Source organism: Balearica regulorum, chromosome 5 (genome assembly GCF_011004875.1).
Source record: "Balearica regulorum gibbericeps isolate bBalReg1 chromosome 5, bBalReg1.pri, whole genome shotgun sequence".
NCBI lineage: Eukaryota > Metazoa > Chordata > Aves > Gruiformes > Gruidae > Balearica > Balearica regulorum.
This window is the reverse complement of record NC_046188.1, coordinates 9,912,836-9,931,129: the sequence shown is the minus strand read 5'-3', so window position 1 is coordinate 9,931,129 and position 18,294 is coordinate 9,912,836. Positions and strand designations below refer to the sequence as shown.

General features: G+C 43.2%; 1 protein-coding gene across 1 annotated transcript in view; it reads right to left on the bottom strand.

The window, feature by feature from the left end:
• AHNAK2 (AHNAK nucleoprotein 2) overlaps window positions 1-11,160 on the bottom strand; it is a 58,808-nt gene extending 47,648 nt beyond the window's left edge. The window contains exon 1 of the mRNA XM_075753005.1: window positions 11,020-11,160. The gene's annotated coding sequence lies outside the window, so the exon portion shown is untranslated. The remainder of the gene's footprint in view (window positions 1-11,019) is intronic.
• Between the last annotated feature and the right edge of the window lie 7,134 nt (window positions 11,161-18,294).

The window sequence follows — 18,294 nt, the reverse complement described above, 5'->3', positions numbered from 1 at the left end:
TCATGGGTGAAAAAATAAAGGGGAATATTGCTGTATAGTGTATAGATACAGACCAGTTTCTATCAATGTTTTCTATTGATATTAATTACTCTGGCTCTAGACTGCATTTTGCATCTTTATTCACAGATTTGTACTGTGCATAAAGGCATATGATTATCGCAATTCATGGCAAGCTCTTCCATCATCTATCCCAACACTCAGCAGAGTGCCTTGAAATCATATACAGTTTCGTGGAGAGGGAGGTCTGACCAAGCTGTAGTGTTCCAGGTATTTCCAAGGGAAGTTCATGCAAGGCATCTTGACCCATCAGTAGGTTAAACAGGACAGTGTCATAAATGGAAGCTCACAAAAATGTGTAGGACTTGGATGATACCTGCTGGTCATTTAGTGCCACAGGATCAAGTATTGAGATTTAATTCTGTGCCTGCTCAAGCAAGACAACCATTGGCCTCAATGAAACTGATATATGACATGCTACATCACATTCACCTTGTAATTCAGACTGTGATATGGGCTGAGATCAGCTTGGATTCCATCTTGTAAAATCCAGCAGAGCACACAGCATTGCACACAGTAATCATGCCTGCATCCTTGTAAGAGTAAATACTTTTAGAAAAAAAATGCAAGCATTTTGTAGATTAGCCATTAATTCAATTGATGTATACAGCAAGTAGCATTAAGACATCAGTGTTGTATATGGTGAAAAACAAAGGCAAATAAGATACAGGCAGAAGTTTTCCAGCTAGCATAAATATCACTTCTGGACTACAGAGCAATTGCTGGTGACAGGCCATATATGACTGTCTCTTTGCTTTTACATGCTTTTTCAGTTCTTCACATTTGGCAGAAAATACATCTTATAGAAAAGAAAAAAGAAGTTGCCAGACGTTGCCAGGCTCATTTCTTCCACACTGAGAACCTGAAAACAGCTTTGGGTACTGGAAACACTATACAGAGACCATTTCAAAATAGCTACCTCATTTCCTGTGACTTACCCCAAAAGCAACTGCTCTTCCCTGCAAATGGCGCAAAAAAATGAGATAAAAGATCATAAGTATAGGTGAAAGATGTGGCCAACTCAGCTCCTGTTCTGAATGACTTTCTGATCTGTAGCAGCAGAAGGCACTGGCAACTGGTACTTACATATTTATGCAGCCGCAGTGCTACTTAGTGAGCGCTTTTCTCTTTGGGCTCTCAAAGGGCATAGCTACCCTGCTTGCACCCTCTGGAGCATCGATCACCCAGACAGCGTTGCCTGGCACATACGAATATGCCAGCTTGGCAGCTGCAGCATTTGGTCATGGCCACCAAGAAAGTCCCTGCACCTGCCCAGAGCACCACCTGAAAGCAGGCGAGCTCTCCCTGCCTCACAGAAAGTAAGGTAGCGAAGCAAAAAAACCGACTCGCACAAAGTCACAAAGCAAGTTGGCAGCAGAGCCAGCAATAAATACAACCCAGATGTCCTGGATTCCACCTCCTCCCTGCACCATGCTGCCTCTCTTAGCTCAATGCTGGGAGGAAATGTTTTACATTTACTCATCCCTCCTTTTCCTTTGTCAATAGAAATTAAAGCAGGCATCTGACTGCCTGAGCCTTGAATACTCTGCTGGTTTCCAAGGCTTGCAGGGAAGTCAGCCAACATTTCGATTGAATCCAGCCCTAATGGACAACTAAAAGCGATTTCTTTGACAAGTGGCCTATCAGTGCAAAACTCACCTAAACACATATTACGTTTATATAGATATGCATTGTGTTTATATATATATTTTATGACTTTGCAAAGAACCACTTATTACAAAAATACTGTTGTTGCAACTCATCCCAACAGTGAATAGACGGATCTACTACTATTAAAAAATCATTGAAATCATTGTTTTTCTAAGTATAGGTTTAAATCAAGCTTCTATACCTTTTTACTGTGTTGAAAGGTAGGAAGGTCTGTCAGGATGGTTCTTGGTTCTTGCATTGAACCCACTCAGGTCTGCTTAAAGAAAGATAACTAATTATCATTAATTGTCCACTAATTTATTTTGTGAACTGACTGTCCAAAGATTTAAGGTTTGCTCATTAAGTTATGTAATGGTGGAGGGCCACTTCCATGTATTTTCCAAAAGCAATGTAAATCTCATTTCCATGGTACTACATCATGTCCTGTCAGCAAAATATTCATACTGCTGTCAGCCCAAGGTGAGTCCAGGTCTCTGAGTGGTTGAACACACTCTTACTTGCCTTTTTTTTTACCCTCAAGGCAAATGCCACTCCATTTTTCCTGCCTGTCATCATAAAAATCCACCTGGGAGTTGTAGGTGTTGCGGTGCTGTTGCTATAACTCCACTGCCAATGTGTTGCTCTGGCTACCGAAGGGAACTTCAGAGGAGCTGGACAGAAGTCAAAAAGAAATGCATTGCACATCGTATCCTCCTCCCCACTGAACACCCGAGGGGCATGACAATGGGAACAGAAACTTTAGCAGCTGCAGGTTGCCTAAAATACTTAACACCTCTTTGCAGAGCTCCCTCATTTTTCTTGACTAGAAAACAAATGCACATTTTCAGAGCAAGATTTTGCATTCAGGTCTCCAAGCAGAGGTCTCTGACCCTCCGCAGGGCAGCAGCAGGAGATCCCACCCGTGGCAAGACTGCAGTACTCCTGCTCCATCGTACTATGTGCCTCCACCACGAGCACTTTGCATGAACCCTCTTGCTGGATAACTGCATCCACAGCTTTGCTCCAGCTAGCAGGGATTTATTATGACTGAGAATTTCTGAGATCTTCTAGACAATGAAACAAACCAAAATGCAGCCGAAAAAAAGCCTTCCTTCTCTCTCTGTAAAACTGTTTCCGCTGTTTCCTCATTACTGCCACCTCCGTTTTGCTCGACTTGCTTGACACAAAGCTTGTCAGTCCTCTGAGGCACATCCGGGTAGGTGGCTATATATCACTTAGCACAGTGAGAACCTTAACCTGCCATCAGATGGGAGCAGCAATAAAGGACGAGAATAAGCCTTGACAAACATGGCTGGGTTGTGCCATTTTTGCACAACAATAGTAAGTTTGACTGATTTGAGTCTGCCTCCATCCCAGAGACATCGCCTTCTGCAAAGCCTCTGCAAAGCACAAAACCCTCGCTCCTTCTCCTCAGGGCTGTTGGAGCCAGGTTAAGGACATTGCTCCTCGCTGCCATTTGTCAGTGCCAACTTAGCAAGTCCCAGCTCCCTCTCCCCGTGCGCGCAGGCTCTGGCTGGCCTCGCACGTAGTTCCAAGTGTGTCCGAGAGCCAAAACCTTATCGCAGTCCATCTCTGTCTCCTCGCAAGAACAGTTAGTGGAGGAGTTAGCGTGGTCTGTTTGTGCTGGTGTGACAGCCAGCTCCTGTTTTGGATTAGAGGATGATGGTTTTCCCTCCCTCTCCATCCCTTATTTGTGGGAAGGAGAAAATGCTCATAGCTTTTTGTACCTCTTTTGCCGTCGCTTTGCTCTGGTGCAAATGAAAGCCCCAGGCCCAGGCTCATGGGCTGTATCTGTGTGTGCTGCCCAGGGGCCTGACTTTTGTCTCCACAGTGTGATAGTGGAGAGGTGTTCATGCAGCACCTGAATTTGCCTGCAGTTCCCCCACACAGAGGACTGCTGGCAGAAGACCAGTTTTCAATGCATGTCACAACTTGGGAGAGCATTGCAAAAGCGCTGCTTCCCTATCACAGGGCAGGGTGGAGATCTGCTGACTCCAATTCCCATTTTTCAAAGCAGGGCAGAGACTGAATATGAACCAGCAATGAGCCCCAAACACAAAGGAGTGCAAATAAATTATAAAACACAGCTGAGAATGGTGGGGGCAGCGGTCAGCGGAAACACCGCAACCCCCCTGCCCGCTGTGAGGACTGCTGTGCGTCTCACTGCTGACGTGCCGATACAGCTCCGCAGCGCCTGGTTTGATGCAACGTCTACAAGGTGTTTCCCCTGGGCTGGAAAGGCTGTGGTTGCCCATGGGGATGAGGAAGGGGTTTTGTTGTGTGGGTTGTCTCACCCACACTGGTTTTCACTGTTGTGTGGCTGGATGTGTGCGTGTGTGTGTGGCCCTGCTGGCTGCTCGCACAGTGCCTTTGAGAAATAATCCAAAATCATTGGTTTTCTTTCCCTGCCATTTGCTTCTGTCCCTGCTCTGGGGTTGTCTTTGACTCCATCAAAGTCTCGCTGAGGCACTGGCAGCGGGGTGTGCTGGGGGGTCCTCTGCTCCCAAACCTGTCTTTTTGCCAGGGTATCTTCTCTCAACGCTGCCTCTGCCAGGTAGTCTGACCACAGAGATACCAGCCCACAAAGGACTTCAAGGTGGGCCTGTCACAAGCTTCCTTCATGGGTGCTGTACAAATTTAAACTTTTCTTCAGGAAAAAAACTCTAGAAACTGAAAATAGGAAATCAGGTTTTTTCCACAGTTTTTCCTACCCAAGCTTTGCCATCAGCTGTGGTCCATATCCAACTAGTTAATCTGACTCAGCTACTTCAACCCCTCTGTTCCAGAGCACCTTGCACCTCTCCAGTGGTGAACACCCCTGCCAGCTTCGTGCTGCCAGGCTGAGCCCCATTTGCATGCATGCAAACACCCCACCTGCTGATCCATCAACCCATCTGCTCTGCCATCTGCTCACCACAGCCTTCCCCACTGCTGTGCACTTGTCTCCTGAGCAAGCCATGGTCCTATGCTGAAAGAGAGGGATTGCATCATTTTTTAAATCAAGAGAGAGAGGTATTTCTGCATTTGTATGGCAAGGTGCTCCAGAACCCATAGGTTGACTGGGACGTCATCTTGCCAGGCACTGACTGGATGTACATTAAATGCTGCTGACACATGTAGCTACAGGTGCTGGCCCTGAAGTGATGAAATTCTGCTGCCCTCCAAACAACATTTGTGCTACCAGATTCCTCCTACCTACAGCTGCTGAGATCCTGCCACTCTGGGACGTTGTGTTTCCCAATACTCTCTGAGCAGCCTGGCCTCTGAATAGACATACCCCATGCGTCCTGTGCCCCACATGCTCCCAGTCTTGCTGTGCTTAGCAGCAGCAGAAGAGGAACGGTGTTCCAGATCTCTGGGATGAGCCCCATGAATTAGGGCTGGCCTCAGGGTCGGGATGTGAGTGATTCTGCAGGATCGGGACTGTTTATCCACGATAGCAAAGCAGAGAAAGGGAGAAAGGGAGAGAAGGAGGGAGAAGCACGGGGGAGAGCTCCTAGGAAAATGTGCTGTGGACAGTTTGCTTGGGCTCCTCGGAGTCTCCTGACGGCTGCTGCAATCTCCTCACCATGAGACCCAGGGATGATTTGTTGTCACATGCACTGAGCACCCTGTTTTCTTTCTAAGAAACAAGCTGGTATATTTAGGAGAGATTACATTCATTCTTGAGCTTATCTGCAAGTGCTAGGCTTATTCTCTGGGCTTTAAGGTTTATTTATAATAAATAAGGTTTATAAATTTGGTTGGTGAAGCATGCAATGTATACATTATAATTATGTAATTAATGCCCTAATCTCTGTGATGAGCTTTCCTGGCATAACCCAGTACAGTTATCCAAAAGCTTCTTTTTAATCTCTGAGGAAGTATAATTCTAAAAAGAAAAATATGATTTCTCCTACTATCTCTATCCAAAGCATTTCATTCACATATTCCTCTTAGACTGACTGAAGCAGTTGTTAAATCCACTGTGGATATATAATCCAAATACAGACATAAGATCACAGTGCCATTACTAAATGTATTTCTTTCATAACGGTTCTGTGGGGGTCCTGCTTCCATCCAGCTCTGTAAATCACTGAAATGTCCCCTTATAAATACCTGTGTGTGAAATGCCTTTCAAAAGTCTGTTTCATACCACTTACACAGTTAATAATTTTCTAGTCCAACACATGCCCCAAAAGAAGAGAGTGATAGCAGAGCCTAAGAACATATTACCCTTCATGACCACTCTAGCACTGTCTGTTCATAGGAAGTCTGATTAATAAGTTAGCATCACAACTGCAGGCATCATTTGCCTTTGTAGCCATCCATCACCATGAGTACAAATGCCGCATGTAGTCATTCTCATGTGAAAATGCCCAGTTTGCCTCCAAAATGGGCTCTGACTAACTGGTTACTTTAATTAGGCACTGAGTTGTCTGAGCCATTCGTTGTGCAAATAATTTTTTTCTCATAATCAAGCCCATTATGTGAAAAAGTCAACCTTAAGGAGTGTTCATATAAAAATCAATGCAACCTTTCACTAAAACATAAATCAGATCAACTCTGACATATATGAAAATATTTGGGGAATGCTTAATGACATTTTTGTGTTCTTGTAAATTATTTGCTTTCGGCTGATTTTAGAAGCAGGGATAGGGAAAGCTCAGCTCGCACCAGGAAATATCAGCAATCGAAACCACTAGCTTTCTCATGATAGTTTCACAGATCTTCGGCTCATATACCTTCCAATAAACCCACATACATTTCAAACAAAAAAACCCAACCCAACCTTTTGGATGCTTATCTGATCTGAGGGAGACTTGCTAACCTCTTTGAGGTTCACCAAAAGCTGATTTCTAACTATTTTTTCAAAATAATGATGCTTAGTCCCACTTAGACATTTTTCCCCTTCAGAATATAATGCAAACATCAGTTAAAGCAGTTCTTGCTGTGTAGAAAATTTATTATCCCATTCACTACCAAACTCTAATTTTTGCTCCTGCATGCATGTCCTTTGAGTTTCTTCTTCATGCTAAAATCTCCATTTTGGAGTTCACTCCTCCAACTAATTCTGCTAAAGCTGGTTCTTTGGATTAAAATGAGAGTGACATGAGGCAAGGAACAGAAAAGTTCCCGAATGTACTTATTTTGAGGGAAAAGTAGAGTGTTGTGGCTGGCTGACAGTCAAAGGGCTGGCTGGTGGGACAAACCACACAGCAAGTAAATGAAGAGGTGACCTGTGGAAAGCAGAATGACATTAGCTTTCTAGGACTGGTACGGAGTATGGAAAAAATAACAATGGTTGGACTAATAAAACGTGTGAGCTTTCAGGACTCACTGCAAGGTGTAAGATTTTATATCTATACTAGTTTATTAGACTATTTAGCTAGGACTTGTAGAAATGGGAAGAAATATGTTCAGCTCGAAACCTTTGCTTCTCAGTGCTGGTTGACTGAGGCCGCAAACATACTGCTCTTCAAGGGGAGAGAGCTGAGAGTTCAGTGGGCAGGTAGAAAGGTATTTAAAATCAGATGGCTGCATGGATAACAGCTGCTCCCCAGACTCTGCGAATGTCAGGCACTGCCCACCGCTATCGAAATCAAGTGGTGTTTGTTCTCTTAACTACAGAGAAGAAATAACATTTGCCCAACAGTGAAGAACAGTTACTATGTCTTTGGAGTCTCGAGCATTTATCAGCATGCTTGGAAATCATATAAACCTTATCTCCTTGTTTGTGTTTTTGAAAAACAGATAACTGCCCTCTGAAGACACTGCTATCTTTACTGGGCAGATGAAGTGGGCTTGGTGCCTGTTCTTCTTCAGGCACTCACATTCCTGCTCCCTCAAATTTTGCTGGGATTTGGGCTGTTATTTACATGCCATAATAACCTGAACATATTTTGACTTGTTCCAGCCACTCTGGACTACACATTTGGCCGGATTTGGATGGTGAACCCCTGGGTTCCCTTTCTCTGATAGAAAGCTGTAAACCCATTCTCTGCAAAAAATCAGCAGATACTTCCAGATATTTGGCTACTTATAGCCTCCTTGCAGGAAGTAAAAATGTTAGTAGGAAGTACTTAGTACGTGAAAGGTCATCTCCTAGCCTAAAGTTTGGTTTTCCAATATAAAATAATGAATTCCAACTTTGACCTTAAAATCTGGAGTGACATGAGCAAATGTGTGGATTTAACGAGTTTCCCTAGGTGCAGCCATAATCCTCCTGCACCGGGGCTAGGCACAGCTGTGGGCCATCCAAAGGATCTTTCTTGCCACAAGAGTGTTGTCCTGATTTCTGTCACATGTGCAGAGATGGCAACCAAGTCTTGGTAGGGTTTAATCTGAGCTCCCTCAGGAGCTGAATCTCCTATGTTACTCTGTGCAGCTCCACCACTTGGCTTTGGAGGCAAAAGCCTGCTAGGCAGATTGGAAGTTACAGCTAAGGGAAGCAGGAAAGGCAGTAGCTGTGAGATGATGTTGTCAGGAAAACAGGTTTTTAGTGCACAAGGGCTCAGGGACATGGCAAACTGCCTGAAAGCAAAAGCTCGCCCTTGCTCAATGTGCCTGTGCTGGTGCAGAGGGCCAGGTCCCCTCCTTGCTCAGAGTAGGGATAACACTGAAGCTGTTTGCAGCCTTACTGGTTTGGATTGAACCTGCAACACAGAGCCCAGAAGGACAGTGAGATGTTTTTCCAGAGGTGGAAACCCTGATTTTTTCAGTGCATACTTTGCTGCTCCCTGATGTGAGGGACATTATGGAATGCAAAAATAGCTAGATGTAAAAAAATAGATTGAATCTATTTACTCAAATATTTACTCAGAATATAAGCCAGTAACTTTCACACCTTTCAAATACACTGCCTTGTATTCTGATTATTTAGGTCTCCTGATGTGAGGAATCCTGGAAAAAATCTTACTTAAATACCTCGGTGTTTTACACTTGCATAGGATGAACTGACTTCTTTGCCCTAGTAGAAAACTTGAGGGGAAAAAAAACCCCAAACCCCAACCCAAAGATCTGTGCATCTTTAGAGGTTCAAACCAAGGGAATATACATTCCTGTGGCTCCACAGAAGACACAATACTTCAGTAAGACCCCAATGCTGTACATCCTACTCCCTTCGCTCACACTGACAACGTTGAGCAGCCTGTGAAGCTCCTGGCATGGTTTCCCAGAGAAGGGTGCCTCCGAGCATGGCCTCTTTGCACCGAGCAAGGGATGCTGAACCCACTGAAGTCAACAGGAGGTTAACTCAGATCATAGCTATTCCCCTGACCGTGTATTACAGACTGTTGGATTTTGTTTCAGTGATGAGCTTCAAGTAAAGCCAAAAGTGAATAGAGGCATGTTGACCTCATAGTCGTGAATACAGATTGAGCGTCCAAGACAATTAAAAGCAGAAAATACGTGCCATCTCCAAACCCCTGCTGAATCAGTGCTAGAAGTTACCGCGGCCCCATCCGACTGAAAAGATGTTAACACCCGCTGTAGAGGAGGTTGGAAGGCAGCCATCCTCAATGGATTGCTTATAAGCAGTGAGTAGAGTCAAACCAACTTCAGTCGGGAGATTTACACAAGCCTCGTAATCTAATAGTAGAGTTTACTTTATGAGAGTGCCACACCAAAGATAGTAAAATGCAATTTTAGCTAACAAATCTACATGCTTCCACAGAAAAGCTACAGCCATCATGGAACATGTCAGCACTACAGAGCGCCTGGCGCAGATTTATAGTTTTCAGTTTATTGCTGAAGAGTTATTGTTAATTCCATTGTTATAGAGTTACTGCAATTAAAATTTCCAGTCACACTTATCATTTTTAAACATAGCTAATAAAACCCAATAAATTCTGAGACATTATATGTTTTACTGTGCTGTTAAACATCTGAAACATTTTCATGCTGGATTTTTGACCTAAGTTAGGATAGATTTTGGAAGTAAATTGGCTGTTGTAAGCTGCTTTTCCTCTAAGTTGCTTGGATCTACAAAATTGCTTATAGTTTTTCTTTATTATAGTAAGAGATATAGCAAGGCAATACTTAGAAGTTTTCCCTCATGCATGGCACAGGTGATCATAAGCTAAGTACTGTATCTCCTAAGAGTCACCTTCCAACTTTTTGTGTTTCTTGTTTCATAAATTATGAAGAAGAATGGTTATTTTTGTTGCAGAGGGGTAGACTTTCATGTGAATAATGTTTTTTTCTCTTTTCTATCAAAGCTTTAAGAACATGTACTTTTCATTCTCTCTATAGGCGGCTACAGCTGCAAATCCTACTTCTGGTCATCTGTATTCATGTGTTCGGAAACACACTAAGATACGTGGATGGGGAAAAGAACTTAGACAGGCGGACAGAATAATTTTACCCAACGTATTTCCTAGCACTTTGTGAACTAGCCTCAGCAGCCTCACAGTGAACACATACAGGATCCCACTTCTACTGACAAGGTTATGGATCTGTTTTTTAAATGCTTCAAGATTAATCTTAGTCTCAAATACCAGTAACATACAGATGTCCTAGTGCCAAGTCAGTGTATTATGATATATGTATTGCAAATGGTATCTATTGAGATATAACATCCACACAAATAGAATTCCTCTTGTAGAAGCACAGATACTATAAAAATCCAAACATACCTATGGGGAAAACAAATAACAGAAAACTCATATTCAACAGAAACCAACTTCCCTGTAAGTAAATTGCAATTTGCATCTTGCAATAACAAGGACTGGCTCTTTGTACTACAAAAGAGAGTTTCACTATCTTTAGGATCATACGATGGGTTAAGTATACAGACAGAGGAAGTAAGGAAAAAAACGTGCAAGATGTGGAATAGAGATTACTGAATGGAAGGGTGTGTATAGGACTGAGAACCAACCTCCCTCTGAAAGCTTTGGGAGGCTTAGTGCACAAGCTTGAAAGCCCTGCATAAAAAATGTGGATCAGAAACTTTTTAGCAGGCTGAATGCATTTGTTCATTCCTGATTTCTCTTCTTCCCATACACAAGAAAGAGACAAAGCTTTACACCAGGTGGGATGCACCTTGGCTGAAGTTCTGGCCATATTTTTCCCCAGCACCATCGCTTAATGCACAGCATCTTCAGGTTTCACTTATCAAGTACAGCAGCTGGGAACATTATGTCTTTATAATCAGAATGTCCAGTTTCTGTATCAAAGGACATGAAATACACACGCCCACATCTCTTTGCAATTTTAAAAGCCCATCATCTACTGCAAACCTGTGCAATCTGCATCAGAGATCAGAAAGAAAGAAAGAAAGAGAGGGGTTTGTTTAAAAAAAACCAAACTTACCAAAAATAACTGAAGTTCTCTAAAGTTGCCCTGAAGTTGAAATAGCCCAGAACACCAGTGCAGAGCTGCCTTAAACTCTCTCTCTTTCTCACTCCCCCTCTCTCTCCAGCAATTGGAAGGAGGGCTGTGCAGAAATTCAGCAAACAATTTTCCTTCTATGTCGACCGGGGCGTTCCTCTACGGGCAGAAAGGGGATGGCTAAGCCTGGGTGAGGCTTGTTGCTATCCCTAAGCCAAAGAGCGCTGTCGCAGATTACACAGCCCGTGAAATCCAATCCCTTTCTCTACTAAGGCAACAGCTGTACGGCTTCAGCTGAGGCGGGAGCAGCGGATAGACCCTGGGCTTGTTGCTGGTCAGGCTTTCCATGCGGGGGGATGCAGAGGAACGGGGGTACACGGGCTTTCCGTAAGCTCCGTGTCTTCTCCCTGCTCACTGCCTACAGCTACAGGCACGAGCGTACACAGGGTGGAGATACGGGGCAATTTCCTTGGGATTGAAAGTATATAGGATATGGGCGCCCGTGCAAAACAAACATCTCTTTTCCTGAAATTCATTCCCAGCCTTGCTTCAGGACATAAGTGGGTAATTAACATTATATGTATTAGTAAATTCTCATGCAAGCATGCACACACACAGGATGCAGTCTATCACAACAGCATGGTTCAAATGGATTTCAAGGCTGTTCTAGTGTCCTCTTAAAGTTTATTTTTCCTTGTCATTTTTAGTCAGCTGTTTAATTCTTTCCAAAAAACCCAGAACGCTGAGCTGACAGACCTTACACCACACGAAGTGTTACTGTGGCTCACAGCGTGGGAGCGCCGGTGTGCTTACTGCTGCCTTGGCAGGGTGTCCTGATGCTAACACATGAAGAAAGTTGCTTAGCACCAGCAGAAATGGATTTATTAAAATTCTCAGCCCCTCCTCTCACCTGTTTCTATTTCTCCACCCCCTGCAAAGGAAAGAAATTCGTAGTACTGCTGATTCCTCCCTCTCTGAGGAATTCCACCGATCCTCTGATTCCTCCTCCCTAAAGCTTTAAAAAATCAGAGCAACAGATTTCAGTTGGGGCTTCCTTGTTTCACAGAAGTATTCGGCTGCTCGTTTGCATCCTGTCAGATAGGTGTGAGGTGAGAGAGGAGCAAAATGCAAATAACACATAAGCAGCCTTGGAAGCATCCTGCAATCGCTCTGACTGCTTTGCCAACATGCCAGAGCAGAACGTGAACAGGTAAAAAACCCACCAGTTGAAGGAAAACCCCTGTATTTACAGAGCAGCCTCATTTCGTGTTGGAGCAGATGTCGTGCTGGGGATTTTTATGCTATTGGCTCTGAATACATTTCAGTACCTGCAATTCTGTAGATGTCAGATTTCTGGACCCAACTTTGGAATGGGCATGCACCATTTCTACAAAGGCCGTGTGGAAATTTGACAGTGAAAACTGAGTGTATAGCTCTGCTTCCATCCTCTGTGGGTACTTAACATAGGCATTTGTGAAAACTGGTTCCTAACAAAACTCAGTATTTACATTAAATCAAATTCTGTAATGATTTTTTTGTAATTAATGCATACTATCGTATCTAATGATATACTATATATTAATTATATAAGATCACCTATATAGCATAATTTAGAAATACTATGTGTAATTTTATCTAATTATAATGCACAGTTTGTCTGCATATCAACTGGAAAGTTGGTCATAAAATGTGTATTTTTATTATGATTATATTGTATGTATATTAAAAATATATCTAACATAATGTATAATTATATACTATATATCTAATCATATATAATTAATATAAATGTTATGTGAGGCACTGTGTAGTTCATACGTAACCTCCATCTGCTCATGAGTGTGGCATCCACGTCAAGAAAGAAAAAATATGTTGGCTGTAGCCAATGCAGGGAGGTACGGCAGCGAAGGACGTGATGGGACTGATCAGCACAAGGGATGTGAGACTCTATGAGGTGACACGTTTCAAGCAAGACCTGCCACAGCTGCCTCGAGAATGAAGGCAACCAGAAGCAAGAAAAGCCTCCTGAAGTGCTGTCAGCAGCAGGAAAGGCAAACAGCTGGGGAATGGAGCAAGACCTCTGTAACAGGTCTTGCAAGCCCCAAGTTTGGGGCTTGCTCTGCTGCTATCCCCATTTCTATACCAGTCCTTGGGACTATACCAAGGTCCAGCCTTTCCGAACCATCTTTCAACATGATCCTGACAAACAACACATATTTTTAGAAACAGACATGCAAACAAGAAGTCCAACCTGATGCCGTGGTTTCATGCCGAGACAGCTCATTTGGATGCAGAAATCTGGCTCCTACCTCCCAAGCCAGTGGAGCAAGCAGCAGCACTTCAGCAGGCACAGACTGTGGCGTAACAGCAGCAGTGTGCTCAATCCCCATGCAGTGCTTTATTTCAACTGTCTGTCTTTGCTGGATATATCGATGGGCGTCGTTTCGATCTTTTAAGATTTTTAAAGCCCACATGAGAGAAAACCTGGCTAAGTTGAGAGAAGCCAACTGGTTTTCCATAAACCTGGAAGAAATGACTATATACTTTTTCAAGGTATTGGGAAATCTATGTTCAATGTCACTGGCTTTTCTCCAGTTTCATCTCAGAACTGAACGTGCAAGCCCTAACGTCAGAGCAGTGCCCTGCTGCTGTAACTCTAGTGAATGCAATTCCTATATTGGAGATTTATCCCCACATAACTTCAAGCCTAAAATCTTCCCTCTTGTCAGCCAATATGGTGGAGTTCTGTGGCTGTTAAATCATTTGAACATTATTTGACTGACATGAATACATAACGCTCACTTGGTTTATTTTTAAATATTTATCAAATCAACTGCTTGTCTACTGAGCTATTAAAAAAATGCTACAAAGCTGATAATTTCTAATTCTCCAAATGATTCCAGCGCAACAGAGAGGACTTATTCAGTGGGCATGCTCCAAATAGCCCTTGTGTTTACTCTTCTTGACAGACATCTAAATATTAAAAGATAAACTCTTTGAATTATGCTGAAGCAATATTGAATGTTCCTCTCTGCTCTATTGCCTTGCCAGGGAGTACCATTGTATCTCACATTTCTCTATCCCACCTCTAAGCCCATTTCCCAATTCCCTATATTACAACTTTGTTTTCTTTACTCGGTTCACAGGTAAGGCTGGGAACACACATTCAAATGACACAAGGTTTCTTTTATTAGTGTTATCCATACCCTGACCTGTGAAGGGACTGATGTTAGGCCTGAGCATAAGGCATAGTATTTGAGAAATGAGATGAAAAACAATGGGAATTTTCTTTTTTTTTTCTTTGGTCCAAAGAGAGGGAGACAAAATGTTCACTGAGATCATCATAAAGCATGCTCTGGAACAGAAATTCCTGCAGTTTATTGTGGAGGATGCAAGGGTGATCATTTCTATTCTTTTTCCTTTTTAGCAATTATGAAGCTTTAGACATTTAGGTGAAACATATGAGGCCATAAACTTCCACATGTAGACGAGACCGGGTAGCAGAGAAGACCAGCTACAGAAAGCGAACTTGTCAGCACAAGTCAGAAAGGAGTTAAAAAATTGAGGATCTCCAGCTTAAAGAGAAATGGGCTGCCAAGAGAAGGAACCACAAAAGAAAGAAAAAGGAAGGGAAAGCCAGGATCAGTGGGAACAGAAGATGTAGAGAAGTAGATGGAATGGAATGTCAGACTAGCAACGAGAGGAATGAATAGACGGCTGTGGAGGGAGCTGGCCACCAACTCTCAGATCAAGCCCAGAGGAAGATAAATATAGCATTAATCACCAATTTACAGACATCTCCTATGCTTTGTCTTCCATGACTCCACATTTTGTTAAGACATGGAAATGTATATATTTATATATTTTACAATCATTTGGTTTGAATGAAAAAGGTACGTCAGCCAGCCGCACAAACTTCCTCTGAATTTCTTCTCTTTTGCAATATATAAGCCATTAATTTGATTGATTTGCTTCAACATTTTTTTGCATAAAACTCTTCCAGCTGCAGGTAGGCATATAACCTCATAAACAGACAGCGAGCCAGGTATGGAAATGAGGTTTCATCACTGCCTCTTTTAAGAAGCCTTGGTGTTGGACTCAAAGACCTCATTCTGAAGTTAGTCAATTCAGATGAATACCCTCCCAAAAAAAAGTGAATGGGTGTCATTCACGTATCTTGTAACGTAACTGGAATCTGTCCTCCAAATAGATCAGTCTTGTGTTGTTTATGACCTTTTCATCAGAGAATTTACTTAAAAGAGGCTCCAGTGTCTACCTGCTCTTGGTAGGTTCTACCAACACTACCTGCAAGCTGCACTGACAGCAAGCTGCAACTGCTAGTATTTCATGTAGTAATACCTTTCTCCTTTGTGAAGATAAACAAATGCCAATTCCACAGCATCCAGGTACAGAGTAGTGAAAGCGAAGCTCAAGGGAAAATAGCCCAAACAAACCCAGGAGTTGTATGTTTTTCAGAAAGTCAAATATTCTCTTCCGGGATTCCTAAATACTTTTTTTTTTTTTTTCATTTTAGTGGTTAATATTCTTGCTGATGAAAAAAAAAAAGAAAAGGAAGCTAAAACTGCTGATCCGCAACAGCATAAATAAAAACCCCACCAACAACAGAGAAAGCATTATTTAGAAATGAAACAAAATGAGACATTTCCAAGGCCAATCCTTTCACTAACAGGAGGAGAAGCAAAAGGAAACTAATTCACTCTGGACAGTTTCTTTTACTTTATCCTGGGGCATATACTCCATCTCCCTTTGTCCCCCAAATGCGTTTCCACTGGCCCTGACAGTGCTGGCATTGACCTTCTGCAGCCAAAATAGCTCGGACAGAATGAACCAGAAAAAAGGAGCCAGCCAGATCAAGGGGCAATGCAGCCATGGCCACAGACCTGGGGGAAAACTGCTATAATTAGAAAGTCCTGTACAGGAATTGCAGAAAACCATGGTCCTCGTGCAGCTGGTGCCTTCCTGGCCCATGAGCTGCGTATCAGCTCATTCAGAGTGGAGTGGAGCAGAGCCATCGGCTGCAGAACTCCTCGCACACCCTGGCCCCACAAGCCACCTAACCATCAACGTCCTCCTCCTCTGCCACTGGAGATCCATCTCTGGACTGTGTGCTGCGGAGGGCTTTAATTAAAAGTTAATATTTACTGCATGTTCCCCCCAATCATCTCATTCCCTTCTCTCTGCTGTTTTTAACTGCCCGCTCAAGTGGAGTTCAGAGCTGGCTGACCCTGGACCTTGATTATTTTATGGTTTTAAAAGCTATGATACTGGATAGAAAGCAGAACCAGGCTCCTCCCTGAAAAGTGAATATTAGTGACAAATAGCCAACACCATAAGAACAAAAGCGTCTTTTCTAGCTGGAAAGATAGGTGTTAAGTGCCCATGAATAACCTGATTGTACTAGGTGGTAATGTTCAAGTATCTGAAAAATCAATTATTTGATCCAAATTATTTCTCTTTCTGCAATGTCATTATGCTGCCTTAAGGCCTTTTCTTGCCATAGTTTTGGTACTTATAGTTATCATCAAGTCTACAGTTTGGAAATCTAGGAAAAAAAACACCCTAAAGCCTGCCAAACTGTGAACACAACATTCACAAGCTCTGTATTTTTGAGCCACTGTCTACTGAGTTGGGTATTTCTGAAGAGAACAGTAATTTTAACAATCTTTGTGGGACATTTGTTGTATTTGATTGAGATACTTTTTTCCTATTAATTTGAAAGTTAAAGGGTGTTGCCACTAATGTTTCTAGATCTCTCAGAAAAAGCAGACACTGATAAAAGGCAAGTATAAACATTTCAAGTAGTAGTTCAGATGCCATTGGAAAAAGCAAAGTTTTCAGTTGTTGTAACAAAACACATTTTGGTTACTTCACTATGATTTTTTTTTCGGCTCTTTTCCTTTTTACCAGTCACTGTATGGAGGGGTGGAGGGGTATAAACTCTTGCTTTTTGGCGGGGGCTTTGTATGGTCAGGGCTTATGACAAAGTCTATTTCCAGTTGTGGAAATTATTCTCTGTGAACCCTCCCTTGTTGGTTTGGGTATTTTGGGGTTTGGTTTTTTGGTTTTGGGTTTTTTTTGGTTGTTGTTGTGGGTTTTTTTCCAAAACCTTAAAAACAGTTCTTAAACAAAAATCTTAAAATAAAAAAGTACTGGCAGATGATCTCACTATGTGCCCAGGGGTTTCCATGGCATTTAGCGAACCACCAGTACATTTGCTGAAGTGGAGCAGATAAAGGAGTAACCGGGAAGTGCACTGAAATAATCCCTCTCCTCTGGCTCCAGGGTCCCACTGAAACCTGCCCTGGGTGGTGGAAGGGGTGTCAGTACGTCGTCGCTGCGGGACCTGGCTGTGCCCGTGCAGTCTCGCTCCGACAAGGGCAGTTTGCCGGCAGTGGCTCCGGGCACAGGGGTACAGTTCTTACAGTTACTTCTTTTTGAGAGTGTTTTAACCCAGGCCCTTGCATGCATCTTCAATACTATCTGTTATGGGATTACCTGCAGCTGATATTGCGCCCTGCTCTCTGGGCAGGAGCTGGCAGACACTGCCGTCGAGCACAAGCGAGAAGCCCAGGTGAATGGGAAAAACGGGAGCGACTCCCTCAGACTGGGAACAAGCAAGCACCGGCTCCTGCCTTGCTAATAAAATAAACCCTCTACCTCCAGATCATGAATGATCACCCTGTTTTGTCCCTCCGTTGCAGGGGCACGCAGGGACTCTGGGGATTAAACGGGGGTATTTCACACACACAGGGGTTTGCTGTGTGCCCGTGGCTGGCACACACAACCATGGAAAAAGAGGGTCAGCGCTGCTGAAGTGCCTGTGACTCGGTGTGCATCTTCAGGGCGTGTGGGCTGGGACAGGGAAAGGACTCAGCAGATGACAATGGGGCTCACTGTTTGCCGTCGAAGGTCGGCAACACAGCAGGGTTTATTTCTTAACGAAGTGAGTCACTTGATCAGCATCAAGTATCTGTTAAGCCCAGTAATGGGGTGGATCCAAATGTTAGAGGACCTTGTTTTAAATATACCATTCACTGTTCTGGACTGGCTTGTGCTGTGTAAACAACATCCGTGAGAGATGGAAGTACATTTGGTTAATTCCATCTGGGGCTGCAAGGTCTCCTGCTTCCTTACAGAGCTGAGACTGATTTTTCAATGACACAAAACTCACCTCAACGTCCTGCATCCCATTACACGTAAGCCTTCCCTTGGAAAGGGAAAAGCCAGAAGTACAAG